The following is a 7917-nucleotide window of genomic DNA, read 5'->3' as shown; positions in this document are numbered from 1 at the left end:
ATACAAAAACTAAATCAGAAATAGAAAATAGAAAATACTTGTTACCTATAACAAGTAAGGTTTAATCAGTAATAAAAACCCTCCCAACAAAGCAAAGCTCAGGACCAGACAGTTTCACTGGTCAATTTTACAAAACATTTGAAGAATTAATGCCAATATCCAAACTCTTTCAAAAAATCAAAGGGGAGGAAACACTTTATAAGGCCAGTGTTACCATGATATCAAAGCCAGATAAGGACACCACAAGAGAAGAAAATACAGGCCAATATCCCTGATGAAGATAAATGCAAAAACTCTAAACAAAATATTTGCAAGCCAAATTCAGTATCACATTAAAAGGATCATAGCACCATGATCAAGTGGTATTTATCCCTGGGAAGTAAGATGGTTCAACATATACAATTAGATAAATGTGATGCATCATCCTGTATAATAGAAGGCTAACATGCAAATAGACCGAACAGCAGAACAACCAAACAACCGGTCGCTGTGACGTGTGCTGACCACCAGGGGGCGTGCGCAGAACATGGCTGGTGTTGTCAGCAGATGGCAGAGTGCGGTACATGGCGGGCATTGGCCGCGGCGGGATGGTGAGCAGTTGAGCAGAGGCGTCAGACTAAGGCGGGGCACCAGTTGCTGTCATCAGGGTGAGCCTCTGGTGGTTACTGAAAATTCTTTGTTCCCACACGCTGCGGGCCTGCCCGGCACTTGCACCCGCTGCCAGCGCCTGGATTGCTCAGTGCTGTCAGCAGGTGCAATCCTGGGGCCGGCACCAGCCGTGTGGCTGTGGGAGCGGAGTTGCCTGCAAACAGGTGACTGGGGGCCCAGGGCTGGAAGGGCCGGGCCGGGGCGCAGAGGATGGGCCAAGACCCGCCCCTGTGCCCACAGCAGCCTTGTGGCCCACTGTTCCTTTCAAGGTACACAAATTCATGCACTGGGCCCCTAGTGTTAACAGAATGAAAGATAAAAATCATGATCTTCTCAATAGACATCTCAATAGGTCATCTCAATTTGACAAATTCAACATTCATTCATTATAAAAAACTTACCAAATTAGGTGTAGAAGGAACATACCTCAACATAATAAAAGCCGTACATGACAAGCCCACAGCCAACATCATACTCAATGGTGAAATGTTGAAAGTTTTTCCTCTAAGATTAGGAACAAGAAAAGGATGCTCATTCTCACCACTCCTATTCAATATAGTATAGTAAGTCCTTATTTAATATGGCCTATAGGTCCTTGGAAACTGTGACTTAAAGTGAAACGATGCCGAAACCGGTTTGGCTCAGTGGATAGAGCGTCGGCCTGCGGACTGAAAGGTCCCAGGTTCGATTCCGGTCAAGGGCATGTACCTTGGTTGTGGGCACATCCCCAGTACGGAGTGTGCAGGAGGCAGCTGATCGATGTTTTTCTCTCATCGATGTTTCTAACTCTCTATCTCTCTCCCTTCCTCTCTGTAAAAAATCAATAAAAATATATTTAAAAAAATTCAAAAATCAGTAGTGTTACTATCCACTAACAGTGAATTATCTGAAAAAGAAAGAAGACAATTCCCTTTAAAATAGAGTCAAAACAGTTGAGTGTCATCCCTTGCACTGAATGATCGCCAGTTCGATTCCCAGTTAGAGCACAGGTCCACGTTGCAGGTTTGATCCTTGGTCTGGGTATGTGCAGGTGGCAACTACTTAACATTTCTCACTCCCATCCATTTTTTTTTTTCTCTCTCTCCCTCTAAAAATCAATAAAAGCATATTAAAAAAATAGCATCAAAACAACGAAATCCTGCCTGGCCAGCATGGCTCAGTGGTTGAGCATCGACCTATGAACCAGGTCATGGTTCAATTCCCAGTCAGGGCACATGCCCAGGTTGTGGGCTTGATCCCCAGTGCAGGGTGTGTAGGAGGCAGCTGATCAACGATTCTCTCTCATCATTGATGTTTTTATCTCTCCATCTCCCTTCCTCTCTGAAATCAATAAAAATATATTAAAAAAAAAACCCAAAATGAAATCTTTAGGAATAAATTTAACCAAAGAAATGAAAGCTCTACATGGAAAACTATAAGATATTGAAGGAAATTGAAGAAGACACAAACAAATGGAAAGATACCTCATGGTATCATGGATTGGAAGAGATAATATATTTTTAAAAACATCTTTATTGATTTTTAGAGAGAGAGAAAGGGAGAGGGATACTCCCACTGAACCATACCAGCTGGGTGGAAGAGTTAATATTCTTAAAATGCATACACACAAAAAATACAAAAAAAAATCAAAACAAAAACAAACAAAACCCAAACAAACAAAATACAAAAACAAAAACAAAAAATGCATACGCTACCCAAAGCTATCTGTACATTTAGTTAATTCCTATAAAGATTTCAATGGCATTGTTTTTTTAAAAACAGAAATAGAAAAAACAATCCTAAAATTTCTATGGAACCACAAAGCCCCCAAATAGTCAAAGCAATTTTGAGAAAGAAGAATAAAGCTGGGGTATCACACTTCCTGACTACAAACTATACTAGAAAGCTGTAAAAATAATATGGTACTTGCATAAAAACAGACACATAGACCAATGGAATAGAATCAAGACCTCTGAAATAAACCCATGTTCATATGGTCAACTAATATTTGACAAGGGAGGCAAGAATACTCAATGGAGAAAAGACAGTCTCTTCAATAAATGGTGCTGGGAAAATTATATTTTCACATGCAAAAGAATGAAAACGAACCCCTATCTTATATCACTCACAAACAACTCAAAATGAATTAAAGACTTGAATGTAAGACCTGAAATTCCTAGAAGAAAACATAGGGACAAAGCTCCTTCACATTGGTCTTGGCATAATATTTTTGGATATGTCACCTAAAGCACAAGTAACCAAATAAAAAAATAAACAAGTGGGGACCATCTATCTATACTAATAGAAGAGTAATATGCTAATTAGACCGGGAGACCTTCCGGACACCTTCAGGATGTCCTTCTGGACAAAGCCCGGGGCTTGGCTGGCCTGCAAACTGTCCCTAGGCCTTCACCCAGGCCGCCCTGACACCAGCAGGGACCCCCACCCCAATGGGGGTGTGGCCGGCCTGCAAACGTCCCTCAGCCCCTCACCCAGGCCAGCCACACCTCCCAGCAGGACCCTCACTCTGATGGGGGCATGGCCAGCCTGCAAAAGACCTTCAGCCCCTCACCCAGGTTGGCCCCACCCCCAGCAGAGACCTTCCCACCCCAATGGGGGTGTGGCTGGTCTGCAAACGGCCCTCAGTCTCTTGCTCAGGTTGGCCCCGTCCCCCAGCGAGGACCCCCCACCCAATCAGGGTGTGGCCAGCCTGCAAACCGCCTCAGACCCCTTACCCAGGCTGGCCCTGCCCCCCAAGGGACCCGACCCTGATCTGGGACCCCCTTCAGGGCAGACCAGCCAGCCCCCACCCATGCACCAGGCCTCTATCTATACTAATAAAAGGATAATATGCTAATTAGGCTGGACATCCTTCCGGACGAAGCCATGGTGGCGGGGCCAAGGCAGAGGCAGTTATGGGTGATCAGACCAGCAAAGGAGAGCAGTTAGGGAGATCAGGTTGGCAGAGGAGAGCAGTTAGGGGGATCAGGTTGGCAGAGGAGAGCATTTAGGGGGATCAGGTTGGCGGGGGAGAGCAGTTAAGGGGATCAGATTGGCGGGGGAGAGCAGTTAAGGGGATCAGATTGGCGGGGGAGAGCAGTTAAGGGGATCAGATTGGTGGGGGAGAGCAGTTAAGGGGATCAGATTGGCAGGGGAGAGCAGTTAGGGGGATCAGGCTGGCAGGGGAGGGATGCGGGCCTCTAGTCCTATATAATGAAAGCCTAATATGCAAATTGTCCCCTTGACCGGGAGTTTGACTGCTTGCTATGATGTGTGCTGACCACCAGGGGGTGGCGCAGAACATGACGGGTCTTGACAACATGGTGCTGGCAGTGGGCAGCAATGGAGGCGCTGTAGGCCCCGAAGAGAGTGGGACTGGGGTGGGATGGTGGAGCAGGTGAGTGGGTGGACCCAGGCCAAGGCAGGTGTGAGCCAAGCCACTGGTTGCCGGGCAGGGGCGATTGCCCCGCCGATCCGATTGCCCTGCCACTTCTGGGCTCCCAGGTGCTGAGGGAGCCAGGCGGGGGCCCGATGCCCCCACATCTGATCACAGGGTGAACAGCAGTGGCGGTGGGGGAAGGGGCTACTGCCTGGCTCCCTCAGTGTCTGGGAGCCAGGCAGTGGCGGGGCGATTGGCGGAGCAATAGGACCCCGCAGATGGTGACCAGCAGCAGCGGCAGGGGGCAGGTGGCTGGAGGAAGGGAGAGAGTAGCTGGCAGCTGCTAGGGACCCTACCAGTTCACGAATTTTGTGCACTGAACCTCTAGTTGGTATATAAAAAATCCATTGATTTTTGGGTGTTCATTTTATATTATGCTACATTGCCAAATTCATTTATTAAATCTAGTAGTTTTTTGGTGGAGTCTTTAGGGTTTTCTCTGTATAATATTATGTCATTTGTGAATAGTGAGAATTCTACTTCCTCCTTTCCAATTTTAATGCCTTTTATTTCTTCTTTTTGTCTGATGAATAAGAGTGGTGAAAGCGGACATCCCTGTCTTGTTCCTATTCTTAGGGGAAATGGTTTTAGTTTTTGCCCAATCAGTATTATACTCACTGTGGGTTTGTCATTTATGGCCTTTATCATGTTGAGATATGCTCCCTCTATTCCCACTTTGCTGAGAGTTTTTATCGAAAATGGGTGTTGGATTTTGTCGAATGCTTTCTCTGTGTCTATTGATATGTGATGTATCATGTGATTTTTGTCCTTTAGTTTATTTATGTGGTGTATCACATTTATTAATTTGTGAATATTGTAACAGCCTTGTATCCCTGGAATAAATCTCATTTGGTCATGGGGTATGATTTTTAAAAATATATTGCTAGATCTGATTTGCTAATATTTTATTGAGGATTTTAGCATCTATGTGCACTAGGGATATTGGCTTGTAACTCTCTTTCTTTGTAGTGTCTTTATCTGGTTTTGGAATTAGGATAATGCTGGCTTCATAAAAACAACTTGGAAGTGTTCCTTCCTCTTGGATTTTTGGAATAGTTTGAGAAGTATAGGTGTTAGTTCTTTGAATGTGGGGTAAAACTCCCCTGTGAAGGCATCCAGGCCAGGGCTTTTGTTTGCTGGGAGTTTTTGATTTCTGCTTCTATTTCATCAGTGGTTATTGGCCTAGTCAGTTTTTCTGATTCTTCCTGATTCAGCTTTGGGAGATTGTATTTTTTCTACGAATTTTTCCATTTCATCCAAATTGTCCAGCTTGTTGGCATATAGTTGTTCACAGTATTTTCTTACAGTCCTTTGTACTTCTGTGGTGTCAGTGGTTACTTCACTTTTGTTTCTGATTTAATTGGATCCTCTCTCTTTGTTTCTTGATGAGTCTGGCTAACAGTTCATCAATCTTATTTATCCTTTCAAAGAACCAGCTCTTTGTTTCACTGATTTACTTTTATTTTTTTAGTCTCTATGTCATTTACTTTTGCTCTAATCTTTATTATTTCCTTCCTTCTATTTACTCTGGGATTTTCTTGTTGTTCTCCTTCTAGTTCTTTAAGTTGTAGGGCTAAATAGTTTATTATTAACTTTTCTTGTTTTCTTGTTCATAGCCTATAGTGCTATGAACTTCCCTCTCAGTGCTGCTTTTGCTATGTCACAGAGATTTGGGGTAGTTGTGTGTTCATTTTCATTTGTTTCCCAAAAGTTTTTTATTTCTTTCTTGATCTCATTGTTAACCCATTCATTGTTTTAATAACATGATATTTAGCCTTCATGAGTTTGAATGTTTTTACTGTAGTTGATTTCTAATTTCATTCCACTGTGATCTGAGAAGATGCTTGAAATGATTTCAGTCTTCTTGAACTTGCAGAGACTTGTTTTGTGTCCTAACATGTGGACAATATTTGTGAATGATGCATGTGCACTTGAGAAGAATGTATATTCTGCAGCTTTGGGGTAAAATGTTCTATAAATGTCAATTAAACCCATCTGATCCAGTGTGTTCTTAGAGTCACTGTTTCCTTGTTAATTTTTTGTCTGGAAGATCTATCCAGTGAAGTCAGTGGGGTGTTAAAATTCCCTACGATGACTGTATTGTTGTTGATCTCTCTACCTTAAAATCCTCTGGAAGATTTAAAAAAAAAAACATATTTAGGTGCTCCTATATTAGATGCACATATGTTTACCAGGATTATATCATCAGAGTAATTTCTTTAAAAATGCTTCCCACTGCTTGTTGGGGGTTAGGGGTTGTTACAGGAACAGACACTGATCCCCTTCAGCCTTAAGGGGATTACTAGGTGACTAGAGCCCCAGGGTAGTGAGCTCCCATTTCAACAATCTTGACTTTTCCTCCCAGTGTGATGTCTAAATATTTCCATTTTCTGTGAGCTGTGTTGTGGAAAAGTTTGGGAAGCACCATATTGTAGCATCAGTTCTAGTCAAAAGGAAAATACACTGACCTACACTAAGAGCTGGGAGAAGGCTGTATTCCGCATCTTCTTTAGAGCTTGGGAACTGTCTCTGGATCCTCCCATTTAAATCAGATCTGGTGGTTTCTCATCTCTTTTTGACAACGTCTGGCGCTTCAGGTGAGCTGGCCCTGCCAGGTGACTGTTGGGAGTAGGCCTGGTTGGCCCAATTCAGCACTAGGTGAGCTTCACTTACGTTGCAGCTGTTTTCCTCCCGACTGGAAGTCAGCACACCCCTCCCTTCCAGCTCTCCTGCCTGAGACTGTACAGACGTGATGCTTGCTTGATCTTGTGGAATCATGCTTACTTTTCAAATTGGATGCTTATGTGAGCATTCTGTTCCCCAAATATATAACCCCACAACTGGCGTGCTCTTTCTGAAGTGGTGCAATCTGTTCCCTTCTTGTTGGTTCCAGCACTAGGACTTAAGAAATTGTTTTTTCACAAGTGAAATATTAAAGAATTCATTTGCAAAATCTCTTAGGCCCATCACTTTTTTTAGCCATAGTTCCTTCAATATTTAAGAAATATTCTTTCACTTTTTTTGTTTGTTGGCTAATCAAGTGTTTGTTGGCTTATTCCTGAGGTAGTAATAAAAGCTAACCCTCTCTGAGTGCTTCTTGGGTGTCTTTAATTTCATATAGTATGACCTCATCTAATTCTGAGACCCATTCTCTGAGTCCCAATTTTCAGGCTTCTACGTGTTCAAAGTTTGTGGTGCCTTAACAATAGCAAAAAAATACACATCTGGGGAAGAACCTGGCTCGTGAGGCTGTAGTTTGTGACCTTTGATAGTGACAAGAATGCCCCTGACCAAAATTTGGGATATCCTGCCGGTGGAGGGCCAGGTGGGACGAAAATCAGTAATGAGGACCTTTCCAGAAGGCGGAGGGGTGGAGGTGGGTGATGTTGCCTGCATCAGTGGCTGGTCGTGATTCTCCCTTATCCCAAGGATGGGACATGAGGAATGGCCAAGAGGGAGTCAGAGGGTAGGACCTCCTGGCCAGTCAACCACGAACTAATTTGGCCCCCAGGCGGCCACTCTGCCCCTTGGTGAATGTAGGAGTCCCTAGACCAGTGGTTCTCAACCTTCCTAATGCCGCGACCCTTTAATACAGTTCCTCATGTTGTGGTGACTCCCAACCATAAAATTATTTTCATTGCTACTTCATAACTGTAATTGTGCTACTGTTATGAATTGTAATGTAAATATCTGATATGCAGGATGGTCTTAGGCGACCCCTGTGGAAGGGTCCTTCGACCGCCAAAGGGGCCGCGACCCACAGGTTGAGAACCGCTGCGCTAGCCCTTTGGAGGTCCGACCATTAGAGGTCCGTGACCCCTTGCACCGCCTGAGGCCTGACCCTTGCGGGC

The 7917-nt window shown here is 44.0% G+C and overlaps 1 pseudogene; it reads left to right on the top strand.

Moving 5' to 3' along the window:
- Positions 1 to 7313, top strand: part of LOC102757328 — a 14468-nt pseudogene extending 7155 nt beyond the window's left edge.
- Positions 7314 to 7917: the final 604 nt, after the last annotated feature.

This window comes from Myotis davidii, unplaced genomic scaffold, assembly GCF_000327345.1.
Source record: "Myotis davidii unplaced genomic scaffold, ASM32734v1 scaffold77, whole genome shotgun sequence".
Taxonomy (NCBI): Eukaryota; Metazoa; Chordata; class Mammalia; order Chiroptera; family Vespertilionidae; genus Myotis; species Myotis davidii.
The sequence above is the reverse complement of the archived record's forward strand: the minus strand, read 5'-3'. Positions and strand labels throughout refer to the sequence as shown.